Raw genomic sequence first — 16,080 nt, forward strand, 5'->3', positions numbered from 1 at the left:
TGAGTTAATTACTGTAAAGAGTCTCTCTAAAGATAATAGGCTTCTGTACAACTAAGGAACCAGTCAGTAATAAAATAATTTCACCCAAAACCCAAATGAAATAATTAAAGCCAAGTAGCAAACTTTTCATTCTCCAAATGATAAAAGAGCCACAACTGTCTATTCATTATTTCACTTATTTACTCAAGCAACAACTATTTATTGCAGATGTACTAGGCACTATACCAGATACCATGGGTATATTAAAGAACAAATCAGACAAAATCCTTGCCCTCACAGTGCTTACAATATTCTGGGGGAAGACGGGAAGCATATAAGTAAAGAAATAATTTCTAAAAGCAATTTTTTAAAGCAAATGGGAGGGACATGCTAGTTTTAAGAACTATAATAAAAAACACCACTTTTTTTTTTTTTTTTTTTTTTTGAGAGAGTCTTGCTCTGTCACCCAGGCTGGAGTGCAGTGGCAAGATCTCGGCTCCGCAACCTCTGTCTCCCAGGTTCAAGTGATTCTCCTGCCTCAGCCTTCTGAGTAGCTGGGATCACAGGCATGCACCACCATGCCCGGCTAATTTTTCTATTTTTAGTAGAGATGGGGTTTCACCGTGTTAGCCAGGCTGGTCTTGAACTCCTGACCTCAGGTGATCCACCCGCCTCAGCCTCCCAAAGTGCTGGGATTACAGGTGTGAGCTACCGTGCCCAGCACCACACATTGTTTAGATTCCAAGTAAAGGGAACAGCATGAAAGCCCTAAAATGGGAAGAAGCTGTGCGTGAGTCACTAGATGTAAAGACTGTATCAGCATCCCACTTGTTTCATCTGAATCTAATCCATTCTTTATAAGCAACAGTCAGATTTTTAAAACAACAGCAGAGCAGACACCAGACTTTACCTACCAGGTCCTTCTTAGCATGCCATCTATTCTGGTTCCTACTTCACAAGCCACAGCCAAACTGTCAAACACATCTCATCCACTGGCCCCTTTTCCATGCAGTACTTCCCGTCTGAATTTCCTATGGCTAAACATAATATAAGTCTGCTCCAACTGGAGGCAAAGAGATGCAATATTTTATGCCCAAGAGAGAAAGGAGAAAAGTAATGTCAGGTGAGAGATAGGGAGAGTAGGCCTAATACTGCTAAGTCGCATTTCTAGCTTCAAATGGGCTAAGAGGTAAGGTTCACATCATAAACAAACAACTTCACTTACAGTACATCAAGTAGCCAAAAGCTGGTCGGCTGCAGTAGCTCATGCCTGTGATCCTAACACTTTGGGAGGCCCAGGCAGGGCAGATCACTTGAAGTCAGGACCTCAAGATCAGCCTGGGCAACAAAGCAAGACACCATCTATACAAAAAAACTTAGAAATTTTAGAAAAAAGCCAGGTGCAGTGGTGTGCACCTATAATCCTAGCTATCCTAGAAGCTGACTGAGGCAGGAGGATTGCTTGACCGCCCAGGAGTTTGAGACTGCAGTGAACTTTGATCACATCACTGCACTCCACTAGGTAACAGAGTGAGAGCCTCTCTTTAAAAAAAAGATTTTCCCTAGGATCTTACCATATGACTTTAAAAACTGATTCCAAAGAACCCAAGAGAACAAAAGAAACACTTGCTTCAGAGATCCATAAACATCACTGAGATTACTCTGTAAAACACATTTTTGCTATTTTTAAGAACTACAATAAAAAGTTCCACAAATGTTAAGTTTCTAATATGAAGACCATCATGAGACACGTTAGCTTATGCCACCAGGTCAAAATGATTGTAAAGGCACTGGAATGAAGTTTCTCTTGTCATCTTTACGCATATATGAAATTTGGGAAACTTCCTGCAAATGTGTTACTGACTGGGAAAACCACAGGTCTGCATGGTGTATACATCCAGTCCTGTAAAACTGTACAAGTGAGCACATTAACACAGTACATGGATGTCTAGGTTCCACTAAATGTCACAGCAAGCTCAGATGCATCTGCTAAGTATATGCTCTCGTCAACATAAACAAAAATACTCAGAGAAAATATAACTTAAATCATCACACTGCTTGACACGATGTGTTTAACTTCTGAGTACAGCTGATGATGTTGGTGATTCAAACTTAAAATCTCCTACAGAACTTTATGAGACTCTAAATCAGGTTTAAAAATGTTTTTGTGTACCAGGACTTTACTGATTCCATACCATCAAAATAAAATATAAAGAAATCAAATAGTGAGGCTGATATGTTAGTGTTCAATGTCAGATTTTAAAAAAAGAAGATTCCATGTTAACGTCTGAATCTACTGATTTCATCTACCATACTTAAAAACGAAAGCTGGGAAGTCAATTGACTTGTTTAAGGTCATAAAGAAATGGAAGATGAGAGGAACTAGCACTCAAGGGTTCTTCTGACTCCCAGATCTTTTCATTACACTATATGGTCCGATTTAACAAAGCTCCTGTTCTAGAACTAAGAAAGCCTTCTATTAAGGGCATATTATTTTCTTTCCAATGCCATTAAAAAGTCAAAGATGTGTTCCACACAAATGATAATTGAGCCTAAAGCATTATGAGAGAACCAGTACTCTGCCCCAGGTCCAATGCAGCTTACATTGTGTGAAGATAAGTAATGTATAAAAACAGCCATGATAGAAATTTTTTTTTTTTTTTTAAATAGAGTGGGGAGGATAAGTACTATAAGAATAGTATTAAGGAAGTTCAGAAAATGGCAAGATTATTTATGGGTAGAAAAATGAGAAAAAGGCTCAGAGTTGGTCAATAATGAAAGATTATCCTAGTTGGAACACAGAAAAAGAGAAGTGGGAAGAGTGTGGATCTACTGTAGCCTGGAAAAGAGTTAAACCATCCTCTGTAGAATTAAATCTACCTAATTTCCAGGGAAAACAGAGGCTAGAGCACACATCAAATGATACAAGGCCACATTCAGACAAATCCAGATTGTGGTACATTCTACAAGACTCTTCAAAAAATCAATGTCGGTCGGGCACGGCAGACCACTTGAGGTCAGGAGTTCAAGACTAGCCTGACCAACATGGTAAAACCTTGTCTCCACCAAAAAATACAAAAATTAGCTGGGCGTGGTGGTACGCCTGTATTCCCCAGCTACTTGGGAGGCTGAGGCAGAAGAATTGCTTGAACCCAGGAGGCAGAGGTTGCAGTGAACCGAGATTATGCCACTACACTCCAGCCTGGGCAACAGAGTGAGATCCCATCTTAAAAAAAGAAAATGTCATAGGGACAAAGAGGAGGAGTAGTTCTGGATTTTAAAAGACTGAAGTGACAAATGCATGTCTAAATGCTGATAATATCTGATTGGGGGGGAAAATCCCAGTTATAAAATTTTTTTTTTTTTTTTTTTTTTTTGAGAGTCTCGCTCTGTCGCCCAGGCTGGAATGCAGTGGCGCGATCTCGGCTCACTGCAAGCTCCGCCTCCCGGGTTCCCGCCATTCTCCTGTCTCAGCCTCCCGAGTAGCTGGGACTACAGGCGTCCACCAACACGCCCGGCTAATTTTTTGTATTTTTAGTAGAGACGGGGTTTCACCGTGTTAGCCAGGATGGTCTCGATCTCCTGACCTCGTGATCCGCCCGTCTCGGCCTCCCAAAGTGCTGGGATTACAGGCGTGAGCCACTGCGCCCGGCCCAATGTAGTCCCAGCTACTTGGGAGGCTGAGGCAGGAGAATGGCGTGAACCCGGGAGGCGGAGCTTGCAGTGAGCTGAGATCCGGCCACTGCACTCCAGCCTGGGTGACAGAGCGAGACTCCGTCTCAAAAAAAAAAAAAGACATTTTGAGGACAATTAAGGGATCTGGACTATGGACCCGATCTCAGAGGTCATGAAGATATAATAGTTAATCCTTCTTAGTAGTGATAATGGTACTGTGGTTACATAGGAGAACAGCTTTATTTTTAAGAGATTCATGTTGAAGTGTCATGATGTCTATATTTACTTTCAAACAGTTAAGTGCAAAAAAAAAAGAGATATACAAAGGAATATATATCAAAAAAGATATATAAATATGACAAAATATCATTTGTTTAATATAGGTGATAGGCGTTCAAGTGTTTCTGTACTAGAGTCTTCCAACTTTTCAGTATGTTTGAAAATTGTCATTTAAAAAGTTTGGGCAGGGTGGGGTGGCTCATGCCTGTAATCCCAGCACTTTGGGAGGCCAAGGCGGGTGGATCATTTGAGGTTAGGAGTTGGAGACCAGCCTGGCTGACATGGTGAAACCCCATTTCTACGAAAAATACAAAAATTAGCCGGGTGGTAGTGGGCGTGCGCCTGTAATCCTAGCTCCTCGGGTGGCTAAGGTTGCAGTGAGCCGAGATCGCACCACTGCGCTCCAGTCTGGGCAACAGAATGAGGCCCTGTCTCAAAAAAGTGGAAAAAAAAAAAAAAGTTTGTAAAAAAGAATTGGATGTAACCTTGGTAAAGATGGTCTAATCCATCCACTCCTTTCAACAATGAAAGAAATTGAGTCGAACACAGCTAATGGAGGCCTCTTTCCATAACAAGATTAAAACCCAAGTGCTTTGAAGAATCTTAGACCAAATTCTTTCCATATGCCAGAAAATTGGGATTTAAGAGACACAGACTGATTCTGTAACAAACATACAAGTGCATGTAAAAAAAAAAAGTTAAACACATTTTTTTTAAGAGTCAGGGTAGGCCAGGCACGGTGGCTCACGCCTGTAATCCCAGCACTTTGGGAGGCTGAGGCAGGCAGATCACAAGGTCAGGAGTTCCAGACCAGCTCGGCCAACGTGGTGAAACCCCGTCTCTACTAAAAATACAAAAAATTAGCTGGGCGTGGTGGTGCACACCTGTAATCCCAGCTACTCAGGAGGCTGAGGCAGGAGAATCGTTTGAACCAGGAGGCAAAAGTTGCAGTGAGCCAAGATTGCATCATTGCACTCCAGCCTGGGCGACAGAGCAAGACTGTCTCAATTAAAAAAAAAAAAAAAGAGAGACAGTCTTGCTCTGTCACCCAGGCTGGAGTGCAATGGCACAATCACAGCTCATTGCAGCCTTGAACTCATGGGCTCAAACAGATCCTCCCACCTCAGCCTCACAAGTAGCTGGGACTACAGGCACAGCCACCACTTGCCCTAATTTTTAATTTAAATACATTTCTTATGCTTAATCTGTGACAACACAGATTGAATAGCTCTTATTCAAAAGTTCTGAAACTAGAAGTATTTAGAATTTTAGATTTTTTTTTTTTTTTTTTTTTTTGAGATGGAGTTTTGCTCTTGTTGCCCAGGCTGGAGTGCGATGGCGTGACCTCGGCTCTTCAACCTCTGCCACCCGGGTTCAAGAGATTCCCTTGCCTCAGCCTCCCGAGTAGCTGGGACTACAGGCGCCCACCACCATGCCAATGTAATTTTTTTGTATTTTAGTAAAAGACGGGGTTTCACCATGTTCACCAGGATGGTCTCGATCTCCTGACCTCGTGATCCGCCCACCTTGGCCTCCCAAAGTGCTGGGATTACAGGCGTGAGCCACCGCACCCAGCCTAGAATTTTAGAGTTTTTCAGATTTGAATACTTGCAGCACACATAGTAAGTGAGTATCCCTAATCTGAAAACCTGAAGTCCTCTAATTTTGGATTAGGGGTGTCCAACCTGTAGCATTAAAATTATAACAGAATAAAAATCTGTTAGACTATAATAACCTAGTACATTATAATTTTATATAAAATAACCTTGCAAAATGCAGCATTACATGGGAATTGCCTGTTAGAAGCATAAAAAACAAAAATTTTAAACCACTTAATTAATATCACCTATAATATAGTCTCACAACTTGGTCTGATTATGGCAATCCTGCCTTCCCAAATCTAATAACATACCTTAATAACTTCACATTTCACCTATCTCCTCTACAAGCTTCTTAGCAATCCGCCTAAACGCTACGTTTCTTTTTTATGCTCTCTCTGTACAAGTAATTTCCTCTACATACAGAATGATGCCCTTCTCTGCCTTTTCTTCATCTAATCCTCTTTTAACACCAACTTCTTGGGCTGGGCGAGGTAGCTCACACCTGTAATCCCAGCACTTTGGGAGGCCAAGGCAGGTGGATTACAAGGTCAGAAGATCAAGACCATCCTGGCTAACACAGTGAAACCCCGTCTCTACTAAAAATATAAAAAATTAGCCGGGCGTGGTGGTGGGCACCTGTAGTCCCAGCTACTCAGGAGGCTGAGGCAGGAGACTGGCGTGACCCCGGGAGGCAGAGCTTGCAGTGAGCCGAGGTCGCGTCACTGCACTCCAGCCTGGGCGACAGAGCTAAGACTCCATCTCAAAAAACAAAAACAAGACCAAGTTCTTGTATTACTGTTTCAGTGACGCTTTCTGACCCTGCTCCCCACTCCTCCTTGAACTTATATAATATATTGATTGCTGTAGAGACTTTTTAAACTTTACTAAGTTCTACCTAAATGTATGATTCCGCAAGTAGGCCATAAGGTACTTAATATCACACAGCAGGCCTTATTTGTATCTCTAATTACAGCTAGGGTCAAGTGCTGGGAGTTGGAATAATGGAGACTATTTTTTAAAGTTTCAGGAAGAAGCATCTTAACTCACTTAAGAAATAAAGGGCCTGCCCTAAGTTGAAGGCAGATTCATAACTAAATGAACTGAACTATTTGTTACTCCACTCCCTTGATATTGTCACATAGCCCACAAGAATGGAAACTACGAACCAATGCAAAGAAATAGTTTGACCTTGCTTATACCTAAAAGCCCACTACAATAAATGCAAAAAAAAAATTAAAGGTTTTACTGTGAGGGTAAGAACTCAATCAGAAAAGCCCAATAGTCACTAATTAATTACTTAGTCAAGTTTTGAGCAAATGTAAATATAATTATGACCTCACACTCAAATAAAATTCATTTAGAATGATTTTCACATGTAAATATTTCATTTTTCTTAGATGTCTAACTTCAACAGAAATTCCACTTCAGAAAACAGCAATAATGGAAACTTCTAAGTTTCACTGCAAACATGCAAAAATATGGCATTACAACACCCAATGTACACTCAGCAGTATTTAACTGCTCAGCTCAATATACGGTTATATTAAAAACCAAACTCGATTCTTGCTGATGGCATGTCAAAGTAGCTGATGCAAGACAAATACACGCTGATTGTTCCTGGCCAACACACATGCATCTTTAAGTACATATGCATTAGTAAAGTCTCAGCCTATGGTCCTTGAATTACCAGTGACTCAAGAAAAAGCTTGCTGACAGCCTAGTTCTGCCAGATAAGCAGAAGCGGAAAGATGCGAAGGATGAGGAGGTGCATGAGGAGAATCAGGTGCAGTGGCCCCCCAAATGAAGATAACCACTCAGGTGGTCTGCAGTAAGGAAAAAATGAGAATCATTAAATCAGCAAATTGATCATGTCCAGTTAATTTGATCATGTTGCTTAAACTAAATAAACCTAATGTTTTCCTGCAACAAGGTAAGAATGTGTTTTGGTCAAAAGCTACAAGAGATAAATGCATCAATGTAAAGGCAAAATTTTGTTACCAGTGATTTAATACTCATAATCATTCTCATTAGAGGACTCACCTGGGTAAAGTAGTACTAACAAGGTACTTTGTTATATACACAGCTTTGCATATAGAGTAAGAAAATCAGGCAGATTTAAAAATAAAACCCATCTATTAAAATCTGTCCAAAGAAGAGGCATTATAGACTAGGGCTATCAAAAGTCAGAAGAATAAAAATTGCTATCATGTCTAATGGATTAAAGTTTCTGTCCATAAAATGCAGCACTAATAACTGATTCCTAAATAAATTTAAATTAGAGATGAAAAAAATCCTCACATAATGTCCACTGCAAGATTCTTCTTTTAAAATGCCTTCTGGCTGGGCATGGCGGCTCACACCTGTAATCCCAGCACTTTGGGAGGCCGAGGCGGGCGGATCACCTGAGGTTAGGAGTTCGAGACCAGCCTGGCCAACGTGGTAAAACCCCGTCTCTACTAAAAATACAAAAATTAGCCAGGCATGGTGGCGGGCGCCTGTAATCCCAGCTATTTCAGAGGCTGAGGCAGGAGAATTGCTTGAACCTGGGAGGCAGAGGTTGCAGTGAGCCAAGATCCTACCACTGCACTCCAGCCTGGGCAACAGACTCCCTCTCAAAAACAAAACAAAACAAAACAAAAAAAACTTCCAACATAAATTCCAATCCTTTATTGATAGAAAATTGAAAATGGAGTGGGACTAGCCCAATGGAAGGTAGATGATCAGGGAGCAGCTACAATGGCCCATGTCAGTTTTTAACGTAAACACTAGTGCTAAAACTTTTCGCAAAGAGGATTCAGCTCTCCCCATGTCCAATATTTTCCAACTGTAGCTTCCTTGACCTATATATTAAGTTCCCATACCTGACAGACCTGCCTACCCAGAATACCACTGTATTTTCAACCTGTGTCTTCTTGCTGCCCATTTTCCTTTTGGTCCCCTCCCCACAACTCCACTTATCCTAGTAAAATTTGCTGCCTTCTGCTTTCTATCAAGTAAATATCCTACAAGTCTCTTGCCAAAGTGGTATGAAATTTTAGGCACCTCTCTCATAACGCCCCGGAGTTCACCGACCCAGAAAATACGAAGGATTTTTACTTCCACTATCACACTAGGGGTAAAAGGAGACTAAATCTTTAGTCCTCCTCATGCTCAATTTTGCTTTACCTTTTTTTTTTTTTTTTTTTTGAGATGGAGTCTCACTGTGTCGCCAGGCTTGGAATACAGTGGCGCAATCTCAGCTAACTGCAACCTCCACCTCCCAGGTTCAAGCGATTATCCTGCCTCAGCCTCCTGAGTAGCTAGGACTATAGGCACATGCAACCACGCCTAGCTAATTTTTGTATTTTTAGTAGAGACAAGGTTTCACCATGTTGGCCAGGATGGTCTTGATCTCCTGACCTCATGATCTGCCAACCTCAGCCTCCCAAAGTGCTGGGATTACAGGTGTCACCCACTGCACCCGGCTGTTTTACTCTTTACTATTGGCACAACCCAAAGAACAGAAGCATAAGAAAATTCAATAAACCAGTTAGATGATGTGTAGAATACAATGGACACTGAAAATACATAAGAAAGAAGTACACACGACATTCTTGGTGAAGAAAGTCTTATAGAGAATGTGTTTGTCCTGAACCACACCAACCTCAAAAGGGCTACTGGTATATTCTGGAATTGCATACCCAAGAAATCTACCTTGTTTTAGGATATGAGTAACAAACTACAGCTAGAATTTTTGCAAACATCATGTATTAGTCCGTTCTCATGCTACTATAAAGAACTGCCTGAGACTGGGTAATTTATAAAGGAAAGAGGTTTAATTGACTCACAGTTCCGTAGGGCTGGGGAGGCCTCAGGAAACTTACAATCACGGTAGAAGGGGCAGCAAACACGTCCTTGTTCACATGGCAGGAGGAAGAAGTGCCAAGCGAAATGGGGAAAAGTCCCTTATAAAACCAGATCTTGTGAGAACTCACTCACTATCACAAGAACAGCATGGAGGTAACCACCCCCATGATTCAATTACCTCCCACCGGGTCTCTCCTATGACACGTGGAGATTATGAAAACTACAATTCAGGATGAGTTTTGGGTGGGAACACAGTCAAACTATATCACACCATAGCTAGAACCAAGTTACTGAACCAAATTATTTTCTGAAATTTCAAGAATGATCTGTTCTAAATGCAACCAGATTAGTTTTACAAGCAGAAACCTGCTTCCCTATTTCCCAATTCAACAAAATTCAGTATACTAAGTACCTACTTACTATGTGTCAGGCCTGATTAGAGGTGATTTTCTTATTGCTTCACCCTTTATGAAACTCTCATGACTCAATTCTTAGTATTCGTCTCCTCTTTCACTTACTTATTGGCAGTCATTCACTTTTACACCTTCAGTCAACTCACCCCAGCTGATCCCAAAATCCACAATCATAGCCCTAAGCATCTAGGAGTTCCCTATCTAAATTTCCGTGCCACACTAAATGGTGACTCCACTTAAACATTCTTCTGTCACCTATACCTTAACATATACTGAATGCTAAACCAGGGCTTCTCCCAGATATCTTTCTTTTTTTTTTTTTTTTGTCTTTTTTTTTTTTTTTTTTTCTTTTTGTGGAGAACGGGGTCTCGCTATATTACCCAGGCAGGTCTCGAACTCCTGGGCTCAAGCTATCCTCCCGCCTCTGCCTCCCTGAGAGCTGGGATTACAGGCGTGAGCCACCGTGCCCGGCCAGATATCTTTCTTATTCCCCAAAACCTGCCAAGCTACCTCAATATTCCTGGTCACTCAGGTTCATAAACATCGTATTATTTTACTTCTCTTTTTCTCTTCTGTATCCCTACATCCAATAAATCACCAACTCATGCTGTTTTTTTCCCTGATGGGTTCCTCGCCCTAGTCTCTTCCCACTTTAGGCAATCCTATACCAGTGCTTCTCAAACATTAATGTACATAGGAAATCACTTGAGAATCTTGTGAAAATGCAGATTCTGTAGGTCTAAGGTGGGGTTTGAGGCTCTGAACTTCTAACATGCTGCCAAGGTGATACCAATATTGCTGATCCAGAGACAAAACTTTTTGAGCAGCAAAGTACTAGACTGTAAATTCCTTTGAGGGCAGAGATTTTTTCCCTCTGTTGTAATCCCAGTAACTAGTACATAACAGTGGTTCAACTAATATTTAGTGAATGATATTTAGCAGTCAGTACACTCTTTTCATCAGATGATAAGCTCTTCAAGAGTCCACAGTAACATCCTACTCAATACCTGTCGTTTCTTTTTTTTTTTTTTTTTTTTTTGAGACAGTCTCGCTCTGTCGCCCGGGCTGGAGTGCAGTGGCCGGATCTCAGCTCACTGCAAGCTCCGCCTCCCGGGTTTACGCCATTCTCCTGCCTCAGCCTCCCAAGTAACTGGGACTACAGGCGCCCGCCATCTCGCCCGGCTAGTTTTTGTATTTTTTAGTAGAGACGGGGTTTCACCGTGTTAGCCAGGATGGTCTCGATCTTCTGACCTCGTGATCCACCCGTCTCGGCCTCCCAGAGTGCTGGGATTACAGGCTTGAGCCACCGCGCCCGGCCTACCTGTCGTTTCTCTATCATTTTCTCTCACACGCACTGCTCAAGCCAAAGCAGCCACTTTATCAACCATTACCCCATGCATGTATTATTTACAACCACTTCCAAGCTTTACTTCATAATCATTCTTCTATCTGGTATGATTTTAAAAACATACAGGTCAAATAAAGCATGTTTGTTGACTGGATGTGACTCATGTACTATCAGTTTACAAACTGAGCTAGATAATCAACTGGGGCGAAGACCAGTCCCCCAAGCCTTCTGACCCCGTACACGTGGGCCAGTTGCATTATGTTCTCTTAGGACAGATGCTTTCATTTTTAAGGTTCATTATTGGGGTGCAGAGACAAAGAAAGAGAGGGAGGGAAAGAGGGAAGAGAAAGGGGGAGAGAAGGGAGGGAAGGGAGAAGACAAAAAAAGGAAACAAATGGCCGGACACAGTGGCTCACACCTGTAATTCCAGCACTTTCAGAGGCTGAGGTGGGGGATCACTTGAGGTCAGGAGTTCGAGATCAGTCTAGCCAACATAGTGAAACCCTGTCTCTACTAAACATACAAAAATTAGCCAGGCGTGGTGGTGCGCACTTGTAATCCCAGCTACTTGGGAGGCTGAGGCAGGAGAATCGCTTCAACCTGGGAGGCGGAGACTGCAGTGAGCCAAGATCATGCCACTGTACTCCAGCCTGGGTGACAGAGCAGATTCTGTCTCAAAAAAAAAAACAAAAAACAAAAAATGGGAACAAAAAGACGAAGTACATTCATGAATTACTTTTGTCAACTTTTTTTCTTTTTTAGCTACCCTGTTAACTGAATTGTCGACTTTTATGAACCATTTCACTGCTAATAACCTTTCATCAGATCCATCAGATCAGACAGAGGAAATAAAAGTTTTCTACTTCTTGTTGAGAAAGCAAATGTTAGCTGTGAGATTTGCAAATTAATTGGCTATAGCTCTATTCTATATACATCAGTGAAAGGTTACTTTATATTTAAAACTGAAACTAAAAGCACAAGCAACAGAAGAAAAAATAGATAAATCGGACATCATTAAAATTACAAACTTCAGGTGATGCACAGTGGCTCATGCCTGTAATCCCAGCATTTTGGGAGGTCAAGGAAGGAGGATCACTTAAGCCCGGGAGTTTGAGACCAGCCTCAACAACACAGGAAGACCCTGTCTATACAAAAAATTTAAAAATTAGCTGGCTGTGGTAGTGCACACCTGTGGTCCCAGTTACTCAGGAGGCTGAACCAGGAAGATTGGCTAAGCCCAGGAGGTTGAGGCTGCAGTAGGCCATGATTACACCACTGCACTCCACCATGGGTAATAAAGCAAGAGTCTATTAAAAAACAACAACAACAAACCTTTGTACATGAAAAGACACCATCAAGAGAATGAAAAGACAACTCACAGAATGGGGGAAAATATCTGCAAATCATATATTTGATAAGGGTTCAATATCCAAGATACATAAAACTCTTACAACTCAAAAAAAAAAAAAAAAAAAAGCGAAACAACTCAAAAAATGAGCAAAGAGCATAAATAAATATTTTTCCAGGGAAGATGTATAAATGGACATGAAAAGAGGTGCTCAACACCACTACTCATCAGGAAAATGCAAATCAAACTACAAGATACTACTTCAGAATTGCTGTAATTTAAAAAATGGAATATAAGAAGTGATGGTGAAAATACAGAGAAACTGGAACCATCATACATTGCTGGTAAGAATAAGTGGTAGAAAATAATCTGGTAATTTTTCCAAAAGGTAAACACAGAATTACTATATGATCCATCAATTCCACTCCTATACAGCTGAAAGAACTGAAAACAGATACTTGTACACCAAAGTTCAGAGCGGCATCATTCACACCAAAATGTGGAAGCAGCCCAAATGTCCATCAACAGACGAATGGATAAAAAAAAAAAAGTGGTATATACATGGGCAGGAGTTCGAGACCAGCCTGGCCAACATGGTGAAACCCCATCTCTACTAAAAACACAAAAAAACAATTAGCCAGGTGTGGTGGTGCGTGCCTATAATCCCAGCTACTCGGAAGGCTGAGACAGGAGAATCGCTTGAACCTGGGAGGTGGAGGTTGCAGTGAGCTGCAATGGAATGGCACCATTGCATTCCAGCCTGGGCGATAGAGCAGGCCTCTGCCTTATGGAGGGGGAAAAAAAAAAAAAAAAAAAGCGGTATATATACATACAATGGAATATTATTTAGCCATAAAAAGGACAGATGCTACCACAGGATGAACGCGGGAGACATTATGGTAATTAAACCACAAACAAAAGCAAATATTACATGATTCTACACCATATAACTTTGTGAATATAATCAATATCACTGAATTATACATTTAAAAATGGTTGAGATGGTAATTCTGTTATACGTTTTGCCACAATTTTATTTTTATTTATTTTGAGATGGAGTCTCGCTCTGTCACCCAGGCTGGAGTGCAATGGCGTGATCCTGGCTCACTGCAACCTCTGCCTCCCATGTTCAAGCAATTCTCCTGCCTTAGCCTCCTGAGTAGCTGGGATTACAGGCACTTGCCACCATTTCCAGCTAATTTTTGTATTTTCAGTAGAGATGGGGTTTCTCCATGTTGGCCAGGCTGGTCTTGAACTCCCGACCTCAAGTGATCTGCCTGCATTGGCTTCCCAATGTGGTGGGATTACAGGCGTGAGCTACTGGGCCTGGCCAATTTTGCCACAATTTTAAAAAAGTAAACTAGGGAAAAACAGAAAACTAGCATTCTTTATAGCAGCTCTGGGTTTAAGCTCTGACTGCCAGTTATAAGCTATGTGATGATGAGCAAGTTATTAAAGGTTGGCGCAAAAGTAATTGCGGTTTTTGCCATTAAAAGTAATGGCAAGGAACAAAATTATTTTTGCTCTAACGGAATAATAGCTCTAGGCTTCAATCTTTATCTGTGAGACAGAGATACTATTCACCTCATAGGGTTGTTAGGACCTGTTATATAATAAATACTGGATAAATGGTAGATGCTATTCAAAAACCATTGTTACTCATTGAGTAGGTGTCTGTAAGGTTGCTATAAGGTATCTGAAAGAACTCCGTGATGTTCTCGAGACATTCTGGAATAGAGACTACTAAAGGAATGAATGTCCAGCATTCAGTTGTTCTCCGTAAACCTGAAAACTTGTGACCACCACGGTCAATTCTCTTAGGACAGCACTGAATGTACAAAATAAATGACACACTCAGAAGGTGAGAAGTTACTTTGTACATCACTATACTTTCATTTAAGAGGTGAAAAAAAGAAAAGCTTGTTGGCTGTCTTCAATTAATACAATTTTATTGGATTTTCTGCCCACATATTTATTTTTAAAAATCATAAAGGATTTAATTCCTTAGCAAATGCCAGACAAGCTAAAGGCTTGTCTAGAGGTCCTAAGTGCCGACTCCAGCATCACAATGTCATTATAATAAGATGGAGAACCAAACAGAATGTCTAAAAATGTCAAAACAGGCTGGGCAAGGTGGCTCACGCCTGTGGTCCCAGCACTTTGGGAGGCCGAGGAGGATGGATCACTTGAGGTCAGGAGTTCAAGACCAGCCTGACCAACAAGGTGAAATCCCGTCTCCACTAAAAATATGAAACTAGCCAGGCATGGTGGTGCACGCCTGTAATGCCAGCTACTTGGGAGGCTGAGGCAGAACTGCTTGAAGCAGGGAGGTGGAGGTTGCAGTGAGCCGAGATCACGCCACTGCACTCCGGCCTCGGCAACAAGAGCGAAACTACGTCTCAAAAAAAAAAAAGTCAAACCAATGGGAAATTCTAGGAGCATGGAAGCTTAGAACTGTTAAATAATCTTACATAACTTCTATGACATACCTGCCTTGATTAAAAGTAGGCATTTAAAAAAAAAAAAAAAAGCAGGCTGGGCACAGGGGCTCACACCTGTAATCCCAACACTTTGGAAAGCATAGGCAGGCAGATTACTTAAAGGTCAGGAGTTCAAGACCAGCCAGGCCAACATGGTAAAACCCCGTCTCTACTAAAAATACAAAAAAAGTAGCTGGACATGGTGGTGGGCACCTGTAATCTCAGCTACTCCTGAGGCTGAGGTAGGAGAATCTCTTGAACCTGGGAGGCAGAGGCTGCAGTGAGCGGAGACCGTGCCACTGCACTCCAGCCTGGGCAACACAGCAAGAGTGCATCTCAAAAAAAAAAAAAAAGCAGCCTAACTACTCAAGTGGCTGAGACCAGAGGACTGCCTGTGCCCAAGAGTTCAAGGCTGCAGTAAACTATAATCATGCCACAGTACTTCAACCTGGGTGACAGAGCAAGACCCTATCTCAGTAACAAAATATAAAAATAAAAGTTTTTTTTTTATTTAAAAAAAGCCTAAGTAGCTGGAGCTCAAAAACTAAATTTTAGGCAAGGTATACGCCAGAGGAAAATACAACAATTAATTCCAAAACAGCAGATAATGCAAAGCCTAGAATGTGAATTAAGCCACTTCCACATTCTACAGTCTCTTATAAAAATCTCCCAAACTCCTTCAAAGAAGTAATACACCTAGTGAGGAAGCTTTTATTGATATATACATAATTACTTGCATACATAAGAGATGGATTCAGAGGGAAAAAGGAAAGTATAGTATTTCAAATGGTCAAAAGACTTTTAAAAATCTTTTTCTTACTAAGGCTGGCTGATATTTAGAAAGGGTCAAGCTATTCCAAAATGGTGATGTTTGCAAAACCCTGTGAATGTAATTATTTTGTTTATTTTTTTAAAGACAGAGTCTCACTATGTTGCCTGGGCTGGTCTCCAACTCCTGGGCTCAAGCAATCCTCCCGCCTCAGCATCCCAAAGTGCTGGGATTACAGGCCTGAGCCACCCCGCCTGGTTGGTGAATGTAATTAAACCTGTCATGAAAAGTTTAAACCCATTATAAGAAGCATGTGAAGACTCCATGTTGATACAACAATTT

The 16,080-nt window shown here is 41.3% G+C and overlaps 1 protein-coding gene and 1 long non-coding RNA gene across 3 annotated transcripts in view; both read right to left on the minus strand.

Moving 5' to 3' along the window:
• Positions 1-16,080, minus strand: part of UBTD2 (ubiquitin domain containing 2) — a 73,397-nt gene that overhangs the window by 54,836 nt on the left and 2,481 nt on the right. The window lies entirely within an intron of this gene.
• On the minus strand, positions 10,356-13,555 carry LOC135971471 (uncharacterized). The gene is made up of 2 exons (XR_010587715.2): positions 11,115-13,555; positions 10,356-10,800 (listed from the first exon to the last, which is right to left on the minus strand). It is a non-coding gene; the product is annotated as an uncharacterized lncRNA (long non-coding RNA).

This window comes from Macaca fascicularis, chromosome 6, assembly GCF_037993035.2.
Source record: "Macaca fascicularis isolate 582-1 chromosome 6, T2T-MFA8v1.1".
Classification (NCBI taxonomy): Eukaryota; Metazoa; Chordata; class Mammalia; order Primates; family Cercopithecidae; genus Macaca; species Macaca fascicularis.